At 38.4% G+C, this 19,184-nt stretch overlaps 1 protein-coding gene across 2 annotated transcripts in view; it reads left to right on the top strand.

Annotated features, from left to right (window-relative positions):
• The window catches only part of fzd3b (frizzled class receptor 3b), a 47,256-nt gene that overhangs the window by 12,231 nt on the left and 15,841 nt on the right, over positions 1–19,184 (top strand). The window lies entirely within an intron of this gene.

Genomic DNA, 19,184 nt, shown 5'->3' with positions numbered 1-19,184 from the left:
TGACCTGGTTGCTAGGGAGGGTAGAGCCACATGGGGTAACCTCCTTGTGGTCGTGGTTAGTGGTTCTCGCTCTCAATGGGGCGCGTGGTAAATTGTGCGTGGATCGCGGAGAGTAGCATGAGCCTCCACATACTGTGAGTCTCCGCAATGTCTACAGAAATACAACAAGAACTAAAAAATCGATTATGCATATCGGTTATCGGACATTTAAACACAAAAATAATCTTTATCGTATTGTTCATTCAAAAAATTATATTGGTCGATCCATATACAGTGGCCCCAAAAGGTATTTGGATGCTTAAGCTGAACTTAATAATGCATAAATTCCTTTGCATTTGAGAACAAAACATCAAACCAATTTGCATTTATTTTAAAGAAAGATAACAAAAGCACACTTTTCAAGCAGAACATTTAACAAAAAGAAGCTTGTTACATTTTACATTTTAAAACAACAGATATTTGGTTTAAAATTAAGACAAAAATTATTTGGACACTTGATAATGGCTTCATTAAAGATTACAAGTTCAAGTATTTTAGTTTTTAGTTTGCAATCCTTTCGTTCGCAGAACTTCAAGTCTCTGTAAAAGCTGTGGTGAAAGTTTCCTCCAGGTTTCAGCCACCAAAACTTTCAGTTCATCCAGTTCATCCAATTTGCATTTATTCATCCAATAAATGTAAATTGGTTTGATGTGTTGTTCACAAATGCAAAGGAATTAATGCATTTTTAAGTTTCGCTTAAGCGTCCAAATACTTTTTGGGGCCACTGTAAATGAGAAACTCTTATTATTTAAACTTTGAGCATTTATATTATGTATTAGAGAACTTTATTCAGATTAGAAATTAGAATGGGCATTTTGCTCAAACATTTTCCTTAAAAATAAAACATTTTCTGTCATACTTTGTCATTTAAGTGTTGTTGTATCGAATCAAGATTAGGGGTCGACCGATATGTTTTTTTTTTCAGGACCGATACTGATAACGATTATTAGTAATCAATGAGACCGATAACCGATATTTAGGGCTGATATATATTTGCAGTGAAAATGAAAATTTTAGTGTCCAAATTTACACTAACACAAACACAAAACGTCTGTTAAATGCCTATGAACGTGTTTAATGAAATACTGCAAAACAGAATATTATATCTTTTGAAAAATACTAGAAAATAACTTATACAAATTATATTTTTCCAAAATAAAGAGGGAGCTCCTAGCAGCATTTCTGTCGAATTGAAACTTTAAATATATAAAAATAATGAACTAAACAGCTCTTAACAGAATGTGATAACAGTCGAGATCAACGTTATTGGAGTTGACACTCTTCATGTAGCTTGCTGGCTAGCCCGTTTATTCAAGTGCAAAAAGGGCAACAGGATTTTATTCACAACGGAGGTGAAAGATTTAACACTAGCAAAGCTGATGTTTGCTAAACCTCCTAACGTTTGTTAGCTAGCTACCACTATCAATGCCATTATCAGCTAGAACATGTAAAAACACCAACTCAAATTGGCGAGTACTCTGTTAATCTGTCCTTATCTCTGCCGCCCATCTATATTGCTGCTCACTGTATTTCTCAGTTACTGTCTGCTGTCATTGAAATAACCACGCTTGCAGCTCTACTTTGCGGCGCCTCATGTCACGGGCCGGGGAAGGGAGGAAACGTTTGCAGAGCGCGAAAGGGCATTAATGAAGCGTGTTCGGTGTTAGAGAAAAATATCAAAAGATATAGAGCTGAAAGATCAGTGCTATCTACGCCCCGGGGTGCTTGTTGTGTACACAGCTCCGTTGTTTCCTAGCGCTGTTAACCTGAAGTTTAGAAACGGCCGTTGTCATGATGTCTCGCGGTCCAGATTGAACAAATCCGGGGTCCAGACCGGGACCACAGTCCGCTAATTGGTGACCGCTGGCATAGAGTATTGTGATGTTTATTGCAACTGCAGTATCTGCATTCTTACCTTTTGAAAACAGCTTGTTCTCTCAGTTATTCATCTTTCTTAAGATACTTTCCTCTTTCCCACCTCTCTCCCACGAATACGGAGTACAGTGTTGATTGGCCATTTACTCGTGACATATAACCAATCCGATAATACTGTGGGTGGTTCATTGAGCCAGACTACAGGCAGTAACTTTTCAGAGAGAAGTGGTGGCATCAGAGCCAACGAAACGCATTTTAAAATTTATCGGCAATCAGATAATTAACAATTTACAAATTACAATTATTAATATCGGCTCCGATTATCGGCCAGGCAGAATCGGTCAACCCCTAATTAAGATTATATTGAATCATAAACCTCATATTGTACATCAAACTGAATAGTAAGATAAGCATATTGTCCCACCCTTATTCATAATGGGATTTTTTAAATTAAGATTCCGATTAATCGGAAAATCATTGTTTTTTTCCCATCCCAGTGACATAGGTACTGCATACTGAAAAATGAGTATGGTAGTATGGCATTCCAGATGCAGCCTAAAACATTTTCTACAGCTAGGCAGAAAAACATGCGATAGGAAGTAGCTGTTTTTATAAGCATTGTTTTTCCACTGGTATAACTCTGTATATGCATTCAACTGAAAACAATTGTGTGTAGTTTCTAAGGAACTGCTCTTTTAGATGAACTCAGGCAGATCTCTCTCTTTCACCTTCTCCAATTCTCTCTCCATCTTGCCCTCCTTAAGTGGGTAGAGGTGTAACCATGGTAACAAACCTTAATTGTACAGCCTCAAAAGGACAAGCTTTAGTGTTCCCAAGAGGCGGTCTTTCCCACTGACCTTTGACCTCTGAGAATGAAGAGTTGTCAAAGCCCTCCTCTTTTTAGATGGGCCTGTTTCTGGATCAGGGTTACCATGGTGGTACAGCCGTTAATAGCGTCGGGAAAGAACGTAAGATGGGCAAAGATGCAGCCAGGACAACAAGTGACTGATCTCGATTCAAGGATGGTTGAATGACAGGAGAGAAGTAGTGTGGGAGCGCGCTGTCCTTTCTTTTTTCCCAAGCTTAGATTAAGGGAATAACTCTGCGTTTGGCCAATTTTCCCATTCAGGGTCACTGAGTCTTTCACGTCTGTGTGAAAGTGGAGGGCCGCCCCGAGCCAGTTGGTGTCTGCAGAAAGAGTTTATCTTTGTTGTTGTTCTACAGGGAGACAGGATGTGTTTTATTCTGTGTGTCTCCCTGCACACCACATTTTATTCTCTTCATTCAGAGCGACCAGCATGTTGCCATGTCACTCACATGGACGATTCACTTGTTTTGTGTCTTCATTTATATGAACTCAATTAGGTGAATTCCTCTGTGAGGAAATTCAGAGGACAGCCTAGAAAATGTTTTGAACGCATGTATGGGCCATTCTACAATTGGTGTTGCAAACCACATCAGATCAATTTCATATTTCAAAAGTGAAAAATAAAATGTTAAATTGGCACATTTATAATCATATCACAACTTTTTTTATTTTGTTTTTATTTTGTTTCTTTAGCTCTGGGGACTTTTTTTTTATTATTTTTTTTTTTTATGTTCAACAGTGCATGTACAAGCATCACATGATATTTTGTAATTTTTTTTCTTTTGCTAAAAGTCATGAAAATTCATTTCCAGCACATCTCAAATTCTGTGTTGTGTTTAATAGGTTTCTGTGGTGGAAATTATGCTGATGGAAGTGACATTTTAAACTTATTTTTTTTTTTAATTAAAATGCTTTGTCTTGCAAAGGCATATTTCATAACTAACATTTTATGTATCCTGAATACATACAAATATCATTGTCACACTTTTTTTTTTTTCTGTGCAATTTGGCAAATTTACATCTGGATTGGAAATGATGCCCAATGGACCTTTTTTCACACTTTATTACCCCTTAAGGTTTTCGGAAGTAAAGGACTGCAGGGTAAACTTTGATAGCAGTGAATGGGAGAACACACCAAATATAACTTTTGCTTACCCATTGTTCCAACATCAACAGAAAAGCGCCACTATTACGTTTCCATAACTTTCCAAATGAAGAAAAAAAAAAATAGAGAGCGGTGGATAAAGACAACCAGAAGAGAGAAAATGACAAATTGATTGTCACTCAGCAGCTGTGTTAGAAACCTCATCACATCTGTTCGTCCCAGTTTGTCCCCGTTTCACGGCCGGCTCACCAGGAAAAGTCCCGGTTCTCCCTATGGCCAGTCCGCCCCTGACTGTGGGATAGATGTATTTTTACCGCAGACCAGGGACTCGGTTTGGATGGTGCAGCGGGAGAGATTCAGCGTCAACTGTCGAGCATGTTGGCAATGCTGGCGAAGGTCGTTGCTAACTTGGAGGATCTTGCTGTAATACTTTGATCGATCACTGCCATGGAGACTAAATTCTCTGAGTTGGTTACAAGAGTGTCGGACGTTGAGAAACGGATCGATCATCTAGAGTTTTCGGAGAGGAAATTAGCTGCTAACCCGCTAGTGACCAAGACAGACTTGGAACGTGCTTGGGAAAAGTTGGAAGACCTTGAGAATCGTAGCCGGTGAAACAACGTCCGAATTGTTGGAATTCCTGAGAACGAAGAAGGCCGAGATATGGTGAAATTCCTAGACAAGCTCTTCCCGATTCTGCTCAACATAACAGGCCATAAGCTGGAAATCGAGTGAGCTCACAGGTCCCGGCTCGGAGATCCACTGAGGGAGACAGGCCCTGATCAATTTTGGCCAAATTTCTGAGATCATCCAATAAAGATCTTGTGTCACGTGAGGCAAGGAGTAAAGGAAGGCTTTCTTGGAAGAACCACAACATTTTCTTGTTCCCAGACTTTGCGAATTCATCGAGAGAAATGTGATTGATTCAAGGAATGCAAGAAGCTCTTACATCAATGGAAGGTCACTTTTGCACTGATGTTTCCGGCCAAATTGAGAATAGATAGTAAGGAAGGACGCAAAATATTTACATGCACACAGCAAGCAATGTCCTTCATAAAGTCAATGGAATGAGTAAGTTATTGTGTGATATTGTCTATGCAGCCAAGTGAGCCTGACTTGCTGAACATTCGCTTGACTGTCCGAGGAAACTGGGCGCATTTTTTGTTTCTTTTTGTGCTAGTTCTGCCTAGTGGCTGGAGTTTGTTTTGTGGAGGAACACTCCTTCGGAACAGTTATGTGGATGAATCTACACGTCTTTGTGTTTATCCTGCCTATTGGCTGGAGTTTGTTTTATAGATTACTTCTGTTATGTAACTTTGTCTCACAAAATTTGTATAGAAGCACTGGACTTGAGCAATCCGACGGCAAAGTTGTCGCGGGGGCTTTCGTAGGCGTACATGGACTGTTTGAGTTTAGAGGGATGGACGCCGGTTGGCGCTGTCGTGCGTGGGGTTAATGCACATGTTATTCTTTTTTCATTTTTGTCTGTTCTGGGGGAAGTTCGGGGTTTATTTGTTGCTCTAATGTTGGAATGTGGTCTTTATAATTTTATTTTTGACACAATCTATTTTTTCTAATATGTCAGAATGTCAAATGTTAATATGAGTGGATTGTCTCTCTCCACGTGGAATGTGAATGGGTTGGGGCACCCCATAAAAAGAAGGAAGGTTATTTCTTTTCTTAAACGTAAGAAATATGATATAGTGTTTCTTCAAGAAACGCATCTTTCCCTGCAGGAAGCTGAAAAATTTGGGAAGATATGGGGTGGACATGTTTTGTTTAGTGCTGGCTCAAGTAAGAGCAGGGGAGTCATTACATTGATAAGTAAACGTCTACAATTCAGATGTCTCAAACAGATTAATGATAAATTAGGAAGAGTCATTATTGTTTTAGCAGAAATTCAGGGGCAAAGGTTGATTTTGGCTAATATTTACGCACCTAACGTTGATGATCAGGGCTTTTTTTATAGATCTTGAAGGGAGGTTACAAGCCGTTGGCACCCCTCATGATATAATATTGGGAGGAGACTTTAATCTTTTGATGGACTCAGTCCTTGATCATAGTGAAGCAAAAGTGTGTAAGCCCCCTAAAGCAACATTGATGCTTCACAGGATGTGTAAAAATCTTGGTCTTACAGATATTTGGAGACTTTTGAACCCATCTGGTAGGGACATTTCTTTCAGCAGTCCATTAGATTTATTCTAGAATAGATTTTTTTTATTTTTATATCTAAGTCCCCCATTTCATCTGTTGTGGATTGCTCAATTGGAAACATCTTAGTCTCAGATCACACCCTGGTGAGTTTAGAGGTGTTGCTACATACGGAGAAAAATAAATCATATAGTTGGTGCTTTAATGTATCCCTTTTGCAAAATCCTGAATTCCAACAAATGTTAAAGGCTGAAATCAATATTTATATGGAGACTAACTGGTCCTCAGTATCCTTTGTGGGTGTGGCTTGGGAGGCACTTAAAGCAGTACTTAGGGGTAGGATCATACAGTATGCCTCATTCATCAAAAAATCCAAAGCACGAGAACTTGTGGAGTTGGAAGGGAATATTAAAAGTGCCGAGGTAGAACTGAAGCACCGAATGTCGTCTGATGGCCTCGGAGAATTGACCTGACTGAAATACAGATATAATACTGTTTTGTTGCGGAAGGTGGAGTTTTGGCTATTCAGGGCAAGACATTCATACTTTGAGTTGGGGGACGAAGCAGGGAAGCTTTTGGCTAGATATATAAAACAGAGAGAGTCTTTGTCTACCATTCCCTCAGTGAAATCTGCTGGTGGTAAAATATTTACCTCAGCCATTTGATATGAATAATGCTTTTAAATAATTCTATCTTGATCTTTATAGTTCCACATCTTCATCTACTGATGATGATATTAGAAACTTTGTGGAACTATTAGAACTCCCTAAACTGACGACTGAGCAAATAAATTCTCTTGATTCTGAGATAAACTTGGAGGAGCTTGGCGAGGTAATTAATGCCTTGCCTACAGGCAAGGCTCCAGGGCCAGATGGTTTTGCCGTTGAATTTTTTAGATCTTATGTTACAACCACACCATCTTTTTCCAGAGTAGCCTGTATTTCTCCTGAGGTTACCTGTCACTAATTGCAATTTAAAAACCCACAGGTGTGGGAAATTATCATTTAATTGCCATTTAAACCTGTGTGTGTCACCTTGTGTGTCTGTAACAAGGCCAAACATTCAAGGGTATGTAAACTTTTGATCAGGGCCATTTGGGTGATTTCTGTTATCATTATGATTTAAAAAAGAGCCAAACAACTATGTGATAATAAATGGCTTCATATGATCACTATCCTTAAATAAAAGACAGTTTTTTTTGTTTTGCATGATCAGTCATATTTTCAAAATCAATGCCAAAATTTCACAATTTCTGCCAGAAAACCAATTCTTGGAGAATTGGTAATATATGTACCATTTTGAAAGAAAACATGAGTGAACAGGCAAAACACATTTCTTTTATTTCTTATGGGATTCATATTCAACTGTAGGTTATAACAGAATGACACAATCATAAAACAAAACATGGCAACAAAGAAAAAAATGAAATGACCCCTGTTCAAAAGTCTGCATACCCTTAGTTCTTAATACTGTGTATTGCCCCCTTTAGCATCAATGACAGCGTGCAGTCTTTTGTAATAGTTGTCTATGAGGCTCCAAATTCTTGCAGGTGGTATAGCTGCCCATTCGTCTTGGCAAAATGCCTCCAGGTCATGCAAAGTCTTTGGTCGTCTTGCATGAACCACACGTTTGAGATCTCCCCAGAGTGGCTCGATGATATTAAGGTCAGGAGACTGTGATGGCCACTCCAGAACCTTCACCTTTTTCTGCTATAACCACTGGAGGGTCAACTTGGCCTTGTGCTTAGAGTCATTGTCGTGCTGGAAAGTGCAAGAGCATCCCATGCACAGCTTTCGTGCAGAAGAATGCAAATTGTCTGCCAGTATTTCCTGATAACATGCTGCATTCATCTTTCCATCAATTTTAACAAGATTCCCCGTGCCTTTAGAGCTCACACACCCCCAAAACATCTGTGAGCCACCACCATGCTTCACAGTGGGGATGGTATTCTTTTCACTATAGGCCTTGCTGACCCCTCTCCAAACATAGCGCTTATGGTTGTGACCATAAAGCTCTATTTTGGTCTCAGCACTCCAAATTACAGTGTGCCAGAAGCTGTGAGGCGTGTCAAGGTGTTGTCGGGCATATTGTAACCGGGCTTTTTTGTGGCATTGGCGCAGTGAAGGCTTCTTTCTGGCAACTCGACCATGCAACTCATTTTGGTTCAAGTATCGTCGTATTGTGCTCCTTGAAACAACCACACTGTCTTTTTCCAGAGCAGCCTGTATTTCTCCTGAGGTTACCTGTGGGTTTTTCTTTGTATCCCGAACAATTCTTCTGGCAGTTGTGGCTGAAATCTTTCTTGGTCTACCTGACCTTGGCTTGGTATCAAGAGATCCCCGAATTTATATATATATATATATATATATAATAGATTACTAAAACTTACTATATTTAGTTTTTTTCTATTTTTTTACTCAATTCAGTTTGATGGAATTTTGTTGTGGAATTGAAATGTGTTATTCTTTCAATTATTTTTTCTATTATGATTATTATATATATTTTTAAATCTAGAATTATATTTCAAAATTAGAACAAATGTATACATTGTACAAATGCCAACTTCAAAGCCTTGAGTTCTGGCCTCATAAATTCTAAGTTATAAGCCCTGAAGTTATTTTGCACAATGGTGTATAAACCATCGACTAATACCAGGGATTAAATGAATATAAGATCTGTCATCTGACCTGGTTGTCGTGCTTAATGCTTTTAGAGGTTACTAAATGCCTAATGACAGTTTTAGGAAGTGTTGAGCAGAAATGCGGTCATTCAGAACTAATCAGAAATCTGCATGGCACGCACACGGCCCAGTAGGTAAAGGTCATTATAAACACTACAGTCCTTTGGCTTTCTGATACTGTGAGAACGCAACTGCGTTTTTTTCCAGAAACAGACTCTAAAGAGTTGGAAAACTGGATTCTCCACTAGTAGAAACGATTCCATCTGCTCGGTGAGAAAAAGGGGGGTTTTCCTGTTCAGATCCAATTTCGCCCTTCATCCATGTCTCACACTGACAGAAAAAGCTGCAGTCCAGACAACTGCATTACCCTGCTATTGTTGGCCATGATACCTCCACCAAAAGCATTTAAAACAGGTACAGAACAGTACCATGGTATTACTATGTTTTTTTTTTTTTCATGTATCATGGTAGTACCATGATATTCTTAGAAATACCTTGGAGTACCATGTAAATATTATGGTACTATCCGAATAGCATGGTATTACCATCTGATACCATCACTGTACCATGGTACCGCCACAGAATTTTATTTTTTTTTTAAAGTCGGTTGTTTATATTTTTTCTCATTGACTCACACTTTCTTAATGAGAGTCTTAAAACGGTGCCAACCCCTTTCTAGACATACGTGCCCCCTTTTCAGTGTAATCCACAGTGGCATACAGTAGGTAGACATCTTTGTGTTATTTTTCTCACTGATAAACTTCTTAAGTAGCCCAGGAAGCCGTAAAAGCATGCAACCATACTCTGCGAGCTCACAGGCTTTCAAATTTAACCTCTATTCATCAATTCTTTAAATGAATCACGAGTCTGACAAAAGAAAAACAGGCAGAAACTTAATCCATCCATTGAAGTTTTGGAGGAGTGGCACTTGGCGACTGTGAGAGACAAATGTGTTCTTTTGCAATGCTGCCAGAAACCCTCCCCGTTCCTTGGGCGGCTCCTCCTACACAGTCTGGGCTCGCTGGCACAGCAGTGTGGCATCCACATCAACCGTGCAATGTTTTAATTACCCATTACAGTCTTAGACATGGAGATTAAGCTAAATAATATGTATGAATCTGCCTTTCAGGAGAATATGTGAGCGGTCGAGATTAATTACTTCAGATCTCACTGACAGACAAACTAAAAGATTTTCTCTTTGCAGAGAATTCTGTTCTCGTTTGCATTAACTTGCTTTATTTTTTAGTCTTATTCCTTCAAAATGATGATAGGTATGGAGTGAAATCCACAGAAAAGGAAAGTAACATTATACTTGAAGCCCATACTGATATACATAAACAGTATAATGCATTAAACATATTCTTAATAGGGTTACTCTTACAAATAAATTTTATATTTTACTCTTAAATCAAAACAAAAGCAAAACTTTTTGCATTTTTTTTTTTTTAACATTACCTCGATCTCTCTTTATTGTAATGCAAAAAATGTAATTCTCATAACTTTAATACAGTAATAAAAATCATCTTGTTCATTGGGATTATCTTTTTAAGATTTTGGAAATATACGGGTTCGGGAATACTTTTATTGGATGGATTAAGTTACTTTATAGACACACGGTAGTGGCGGTACAAACATATGGATTAATTTCAGATTATTTTACTCTGGATAGGGGCACCTGGCAGGGTTGCCCTCTTTCCCCATTATTGTTCTGTCTTGCCCTGGAACCATTAGCAGCCGCGATAAGAAAGGAGGATGATTTTCCAGGGGAGATTGCGGGAGGTGTGGCGCATAAGCTTTTGCTTTACGCAGATGATATTTTATTATTTGTCTCTGACCCCTCTAGATCTATGCCTTGCCTCCACAGAATTATTAATTCATTTTCTAAATTCGCAGGATACAGAGTCAACTGGTCTAAATCCGAAGCTTTGGCTCTGACAGTGTACTGCCCAGAAACGGCTTTCCAGCCGGGCGCCTTCCAGTGGCCCAAACAGGGCATTAAGTATTTGGGCATTTTATTCCCAGCAAATTTGTCTGATTTAATTGGTTCATTTTGATCCCTTAATAAAACGGTTTTCGAGCAATGTGGGCAGGTGGGCTTCATTACATTTATCTATGATTGGGAAGGTTAATGTTATTAAAATGAATTGTATTCCAAAACTCAACTACCTGCTACAATCTCTCCCTATAGATGTCCCCCTCTCTTATTTCAAGCAATTTGATAGCATAGCGAAGTCCTTCATTTGGAATAGTAAACGTCCCAGATTACATTTTAATAAGTTACATAGGCCGATTGACAAAGGTGGGCTAGGCCTACCCAAGATTTTGTTTTATTATTATGCATTCGGTCTCAGACATTTGGCTCATTGGTCGCTTCCACCTGAGAGAGCCCCTCCCTGGTTTTGTATTGAACAGGAAGTTCTTGCCCCATTGCAAAGCCTTTCTATCAAACTAACCAGAGAAGTTAAGTTACACACAAAAGTGTCCAGAGTGTTTAATTCTGGCATTTATTTAAATGTTGCCTCGAGCATATGGCTGAACCCAAAATTATGTATTAATAAGTCCCCTTTCTGCTGGTCAGAATGGATTGTGAGGGGTTGGGAGTTAATACACTCGGTGACCTATATGAGAGTGGAGTGTTGAGATCTTTTGAAAATTTGGTTCAACATTTTGGGATTCCCAGATCTCAGTTCTATAGGAATTTACAGCTACGCCACCTGCTCTGTATTGTTTTTGGGAATAGCATACACCCCCCTGATTACTGCTTTTGGAAAAGGTCATGAGGCATCAGTGTATTACTCCCTGCTAATTTAGAGTCTGGGGGATGGAGCTTTAACTTCTCTCAAGAGATTATGGGAGAAAGATTTAAACTTGGTATTGGAGGAAGGAGTGTGGGCTAGGATTCTAAAAAATGTCAAGTCTACATCTGGAGATGCAAGGGTGTGCCTTATGCAATTCAAGATTTTACATAGATTCTATTGGACCCCCTCTAGATTGTATAGGCTTGGTCTTAAAGACACACCCACCTGCTTGTGATGCCAATCAGAAGATGGAGACACAACCCATGTTTTTTTTGGGGGGGGGGGGGGGGGTGTTAAGATCCAAGAATTTTGGTTGACGGTTCAGAGTTTTATATGTGACATTTTGGGCACTCAGATTTCATTTTGCCCCAGACTCTGTATTTTCGGCGATGGGGTGGTCATCAATATGGGGAATAAACATATCAAAAATTGGGTCCTAACCAGTGTTATCATGGCCAGACAAGTGATTTTAAGGGGTTGGAAGTCGGCTGGAGCACCCTCATTTCAGGAGTGATGCTCGAAGATGGGGAGGGTTGTGGCTTTCGAAGAAGGTTCATATAGAAGACTGGGGAATTTGGATTTGTTTGTTGGGAAATGGGGCAGATATTTGGCATTCTTGGAGGGTTCTCGGGGTGTAACAGTGGAGAGAGAGGGGTAGTTGTTAATGTGTGTGATTTATTATATTTTTTATTTGTTTTGTTTTTTTCTATTTTTTTCTTTTGTGTGTATGTACTCATGTGTGACCACAGGGGTGTTTTTTGAGGGTCGGGGTGGGATTGGGGATGGGTGGTAGTGGGAGTTAAATGTTGATTCTGTGTATTTATGTTTTGCTTTTATGTGTTTGATGTAGGAATCAATATAAAGGTTAATCAGCACCAACCTGCATCTCAGAATAGCATTCTGAGATTATATTCTTCTCACCACAATTGTACAGAGCGGTTATCTGAGATACCGTAGACTTTGTCAGTTCAAACCAGTCTGGTCATTCTCTGTTGACCTTTCTCATCAACAAGATGTTTCTGTCCACAGAACTGCCACTCACTGGATGTTTTTTGTTTTTGGCACCATTCTGAGTAAATTCTAGAGACTGCTGTGCATGAAAATCCCAGGAGACTCTAGAATTTACTAGAGTTTACACGAACAAGATATATGAGCTTATACATTTATGCAGGATGAGTTACATATTTCAAAAACTATAATAAGTTATTAATAAGAATATGTTATATACTCTGATGAGCTGAATTTTTTAGCCTGTTCATGCAAAATGTGATGTATATTTTAAGACTGTGATGTAGGATGAACTAAGTAAAGGGGATTCTGACTTGTTAAGTGTGCCCTGCAGCACTAGTATGGTGATGGTTTTAGAGTGGAGACCTACAAGAGGCTGTTAGAGGAGGAATCACCTCCGAGAGTGAGGTCAGAGAGGTCGAGACCCTCCGGAAGGGAGAGATAGAGAGATATCCAAATGCTCTTCCCACTGGTGCAGATTGCATTCTTGATTCTAAGTGCATTCGCTTGAAAACACACACTATCTTAGTGCTGACAACACACACGCATGTTAACACACATATGCATGCATGCTGAAAATCGAGTGATTGCGCCTTTTAATAGTATGTCAGTATGGGGGTGAGTACGCTTCATTGAAGTACAGGCTGGTGGAACATGATAGGACCTCTATATTTCATCCTTTTGACAATATTATAAAAATAATGATATTAATGTTTTGGCTCTAAATTGGCTCAAAAGTGTGCTTTCTTTGATCAGAGGAACGATCATTATGACCAAAGAGCCACTGTTGCCTGGTAGATTCAAAATGATTAACCCTTAAATGTATATCTCAGATCTTTAGTGACCTGGGACCTAATTCCACTCCCTGTAGCTCATTATTTCTTGGATTTATGCCCACACCTCTTTAGTATTTCTCAATCTTTCTCTTATTAATAGTGTAAAAAAAACCCAGACAATTTTTACTTTTATTTTTTTATAATAGTACCAAAAGTGGTTAGGGTCATTAGAGACCCTAGGTTTGGGTGCCATTTTTTTTTTCTTTTGCACTTCCATAAAAATATAATTTATGATTATTACATGCCTATATAAGTTTACTATCACATTATATCTATTTCTTTATTTAGTATAAGAGAAATTAGTATTATATTCATTTAAATACTATACCACATTGATTTTCTGTGCGACAATATCAGTATCTCATATGCGTGTACACATACAGTCGAAGTCAGAAGTTTACATACACTTAGGTTAATTAAACCTAATTTTTTAACCACTCCACAGATTTCATTTTAGCAAACTATAGTTTTGGCAAGTCGTTTATGACATCTACTTTGTGCATGACACAAGTAATTTTTCCAGTAATTGTTTACAGACGGATTGTTTCACTTTTAATTGACTATATCACAATTCCAGTGGGTCAGAAATTTACATACACTAAGTTAACTGTACCTTTCAGCAGCTTGGAAAATTCCAGAAAATGATGTCAAGACTTTAGACAATTAGCTTCTGATAGGCTAATTGGCTTATTGGAGTCAATTGGAGATGTACCTGTGGATGTATTTTAAGGCCAACCTTCAAACTCAGTGCCTCTTTGCTTGACATCATGGGAAAATCAAAAGAAATCAGCCAAGACCTCAGAAAATAAATTGTGGACCGCCACAAGTCTGGTTCATCCTTGGGAGCAATTTCCAAACTCCTGAAGGTAACACGTTCATCTGTACAAACAATAGTACGCAAGTATAAATACCGTGGGACCACGCAGCCATCGTACCGCTCAGGAAGTAGACACATTCTGTCTCCTAGAGATGAATGTAGTTTTGTGCGAAAAGTGCAAATCAATCCAAGAACAACAGCAAAGGACCTTGTGAAGATGCTGGAGGAAACAGGTAGACAAGTATCTATATCCACAGTAAAACGAGTCCTATATCGACATAATCTGAAAGGCTGCTCAGCAAGAAAGAAGCCACTGCTCCAAAACCGCCATAAAAAAGCCAGACTACAGTTTGCAAGTGCACATGGGGACAAAGATCTTACTTTTTGGAGAAATGTCCTCTGGTCTGATGAAACAAAAATGTAACTGTTTGGCCATAAAGACCATTGTTATGTTTGGAGGAAAAAGGGTGAGGCTTGCAAGCCAAAGAACACCATCCTAACCGTGAAGCATGGGGGTGGCAGCATCATGTTGTGGGGGTGCTTTACTGCAGGAGGGACTAGTGCACTTCACAAAATAGATGGAATCGTGAGGATGGAAAATTATGTGGATATATTGAAGCAACATCTCAAGACATCAGTCAGGAAGTTAAAGCTCGTCGCAAATGGGTCTTCCAAATGGACAATGACCCCAAGCATACCTCCAAAGTTGTGGCAAATGGCTTAAGGACAACAAAGTCAAGATACTGGAGTGCCATCACAAAGCCCTGACCTCAGTCTGATTTGTGGGCAGAACTGAAAAAGCGTGTGCGAGCAAGGAGGCCTACAAACCTGACTCAGTTACACCAGTTCTGTCTGGACGAATGGGCCAAAATTCCAGCAACTTATTGTGAGAAGCTTGTGGAAGGCTACCCAAAATGTTTGACCCAAGTTAAACAATTTAAAGGCAATGCTACCAAATACTAACAAAGTGTATGTAGACTTCTGACCCACTGGGAATGTGATGAAAGAAATAAAAGCTGAAAGAAATAATTCTCTCTACTATTATCCTGACATTTCACATTCTTAAAATAAAGTAGTTAACCTAAGACAGGGAATGTTTTCTATGAGTTTAAATGTATTTGGCTAAGGTGTATGTAAACTTCTGACTTCAACTGTACTTATTATACATGCTATTTGTTACTCAAGGTGACGCTGTTATTTCAGTGACTGACATTGCTATTTGATGAAGAAACAACATGGAAGTAAACTATAGCAAGTACAACACATGAACAGAATGATATGGGTATTGTCATTTGAGTGTACTATTGCAATTATGTAAATTGTGCATCTATTTAGACTCCATAAGTGCCTGAGAAAAAACTTTTCACATACTCAGTATGTGTTTGACAGCCATTTGCATCTCATGAAATTTCAGTGTGAATATAATTACATTTCTAGATTTGTTCTGATTTGTTGCATCATCTCTTTGATATGTGAAAAATAAAACCTCAGAATATATTCTGTTTTATTCTAATTTTCTTGAAAATGCTTTGAAAATGTTACACTATCTGGGCATTTTGTAGATCCATATGTGATAGATATGTGCCGGGTCTCTAAAGACACAAATATGTAAGAATGTTTGGTGAAATTTCATGCATTTAAGGGTTAAATACAGTAAAATAAATAAATGGGTGATTCTCACAAACCAGTCAAGAAAATGCATTGGTCTTATTTTACTCTAAAGTCAAAAGAAACGCATCAATTTTAATTTTGCATATAGAAAATGAAGCCTACTATTTGTTCAGGGCCATTAAGATGTTTCACATTTTCACGACAGTTATGCCTTTTACCCTCCAATTCTCATAACCGCTATGTGAAAAAAGATGGTCGTTATGATATTCTCATTACTGCAGCATAAACAATTATATACTAATTCAATTGTTAAGTATTTATACATCATAGTAGTACTTTGTATGGATGTGTAATTTACAAAAAAAATACAAAATTGTAATACAGTAAAAAACAAGAATGATACGGTAATGAAAATCATCATTAAAAACAATGCAATGCGATTTTTAATAGGAATGACAACAAAGCTGTGAGGGATAGACTTACCATCTCTTCAATGGCACGAACGGTATAAACAGTGGGGTGTCCAGACTTTTTTGACTGGGGTGGCCCATGTGGGGCACAGACTCATTCAAGGGTGGCATGAAGCGTAACTCAACATCCCTGATATTAATAATAATAATACTAATATGAAATGTATTTTTCAGTAATTTTTAAAAGTCAAATGTTACTTAGGTAAATAATTGATTAATTGTTGTTTAAATTTTTTAATCTTATATTTTTTCGGTCTAATTTTTATGTACATAGTGTGTCTTTAAACTGCATAAATGTTATGGACACTGCTAATATGAACACAGTAGTTCTGTGCAATTTTGTGGAGTTTTGGAGTTGGAGAGATTGGACTACCATGGCGTGACATAATACCATCAAGTAAGCTATTGCAGAAGATTACAGCATTATGCAGAAATATGCAGAAGATTACAGCATTACAGTTTTTGTCTAGTTGGGATAGAAGAGAGTACTGGCTTGTTCACTTCAAGCACTGGTGACGGGACATAGTGGTGCATTCCCACGGAGCTCCCACAGGTTGTTTCTTGCAGTGCGGGATTCAATTTCCGAGTTGAAGGTGGGAGCAGATGGTGATTCCATGATATGTGGGCATGATGGGATGGGAGCGGGTGGTCAGAAAATATCCTGAGGGCACTGTGGCATCAAAGGATGTGTAACTCGGACAAATGGTCAATTTAGTGTTAAGAAACCAACCTCAGGCAAGTCAGATGGGCATCATGTCACGTGTCATCTGATAATAGCAATAACAGAAAAATAGAACGTTTGTGTACACTTGATGTCTATTTGTATGGCTTTCGCCGTATGTTGAAAACAAATGCAGGTTTGAGGGTACGGGAGCGGTAGGGAAGAAAATCACTGCGGGCAGAGAACGGGTGAACATGGAGTAAATTCAGTGGAAGAGTTCAGGTGTGGGACAGAAACTTGCGGTAGCAGGATGGGAAAAACAGCCACACTATGCCCCCCATCTGGACTCGCCCTTGGGTATAGAGCTTCTTGATCACATCTGATTTTCCACAACTCATGCTGTCTGGAGTTCTTTGTCTATACTGAATGTTCTTAGACAGATATTTTATCAATGTTTTGTCTGCGGAACGATCCAAAAACACTTTAAACTGCAGTACAGCCCACTGAAGAGACTGTAAGTCTATCCCTCACAGCCTCGTTGTCATTCCCATTAAAAATCAAAGATGGCACTAGCGTGAATAAGGTCTATGGGACTAGTAAAAGTAAAATGTCTGGATGTGTTACGGTAATGAGAATTGGGGGTAAAATGTGCTTAAGTGTCCTGCAAATAATGTCACAATGCAAAAAAAATCTTAATGGTCCTAAATGTAGGCTTTATTTTCTTTAATCAAAATATAAATACATAATAGTTTAAAGTTATCAAGGCATGTTTACCACACTGGTTTTCACTAAATTAAAGAAGAATATTTAATCAATTTCATGTATATGCACAAATATAACAGTACTGTACATAATAACGCAAAGTAATATTTACCTACAAAGTAATAAATAGATGATATGTACCTAAATATATATTATTTTACCAAAACATTTTAATGCATGAAAAATGCCACGTGCAAATTACTGTGAACATTTTGAGCAAAGAATTGAAACAGTTCATTGAAACAATTTAAACTGATTCACCCTAATGCGGTTTTTGCAGCTGAAGTTTAAACTGGTGATGCTATTAAAACATGCTTTAATACTCTCACACTGATGAGTCATGAGACAAGGAAGGATTGCATTAACCTAATGACATGCTATCTATTGGAACTTAATGGCTAAATGAAAAGCACCTTAAAATCTTTGCAATATTCATGATGTTGCTTAATTTTATATTGAGTATAAATAATTGCAAATGCATATTGTGAGTATTTAATACATCACTCAGTTATCATTAGACGCCCACAATTATAAAAGAGAACTGAAAAATTTCCTTTATATAAAATCTGCTCGAGCCATGTGGCATTTAATCTAGCTCACGCTCTATTCATTTTAAAGTAGTTCATCTTCTCCCAAATGTCTCTTGATGGATGTGTAACTCTCTTTTAATGCTTTTCTTCTCTTCTTCAGTGCGCATCAACTCTCCAGCTCGTCTGTTTAAATTTGGCAGCGCTACTTTTTTGTCAGTGTGCATTCTTCAGGGCCTTTAATTCTTGCTCAAAAAAGGCTTTGATCTCACTTCTCGCCTCAGAGTAAGCCTACAAAAAGGCATTTCACGCTCGGAATGAATGCATGAATTGCATTTTTATAACAGATTTGGACAAAAAGGGGAAAACAATTCATCATGTGATCACTGCTTTAAGGGGTTATTTATATAAACAGAGATGAATTTTGATATTTTAAAGTTGTTGTTTTTTTTTGCCAAAAATTGAAGTTCTATCATTTACTCACATCATGTTGTTTCAAATTGAATAACTTAATTGTGTACCATAAAACGAAGATGTTTTGCAGAATGTCCAGAATCAATATTTGCTAACGATCGCTCTCTCATGTCATTCAGTTCAAATATGGCACATCAAGATTTATTGTGCCATGTTTGATGGCAGTACACATGAGAACTAATAACATTTGGCATCATTGACGTCCTTAATACACAATTTTGAATTTGAACGTGAGGGCACATGAGAATTAAGAGCTACAACAGATGTTGGTCTGTTCCAGAGCATGTGAGCAAAGCGGAGCGGTTTGACACACTCGCTCAATAACCCGCTCCGTGTGTGCGCTCCGCTCAACCGCTCATCGCCCAAGCGAACGCTCCGCTCAAGTACCGTTCACACTCACTGGTAAAAAAAAAGTTTGCTCAAGTCCCGCTCCGATATGAAATGTCTCTGTAGTATACTTCTTTCCGGGCACATACACGGGGGGTGGCTATATTGGCCCGAG

Source organism: Myxocyprinus asiaticus, chromosome 20 (assembly GCF_019703515.2).
Source record: "Myxocyprinus asiaticus isolate MX2 ecotype Aquarium Trade chromosome 20, UBuf_Myxa_2, whole genome shotgun sequence".
NCBI classification, from domain to species: Eukaryota; Metazoa; Chordata; class Actinopteri; order Cypriniformes; family Catostomidae; genus Myxocyprinus; species Myxocyprinus asiaticus.
This window is presented reverse-complemented; position numbering and strand designations above follow the sequence as displayed.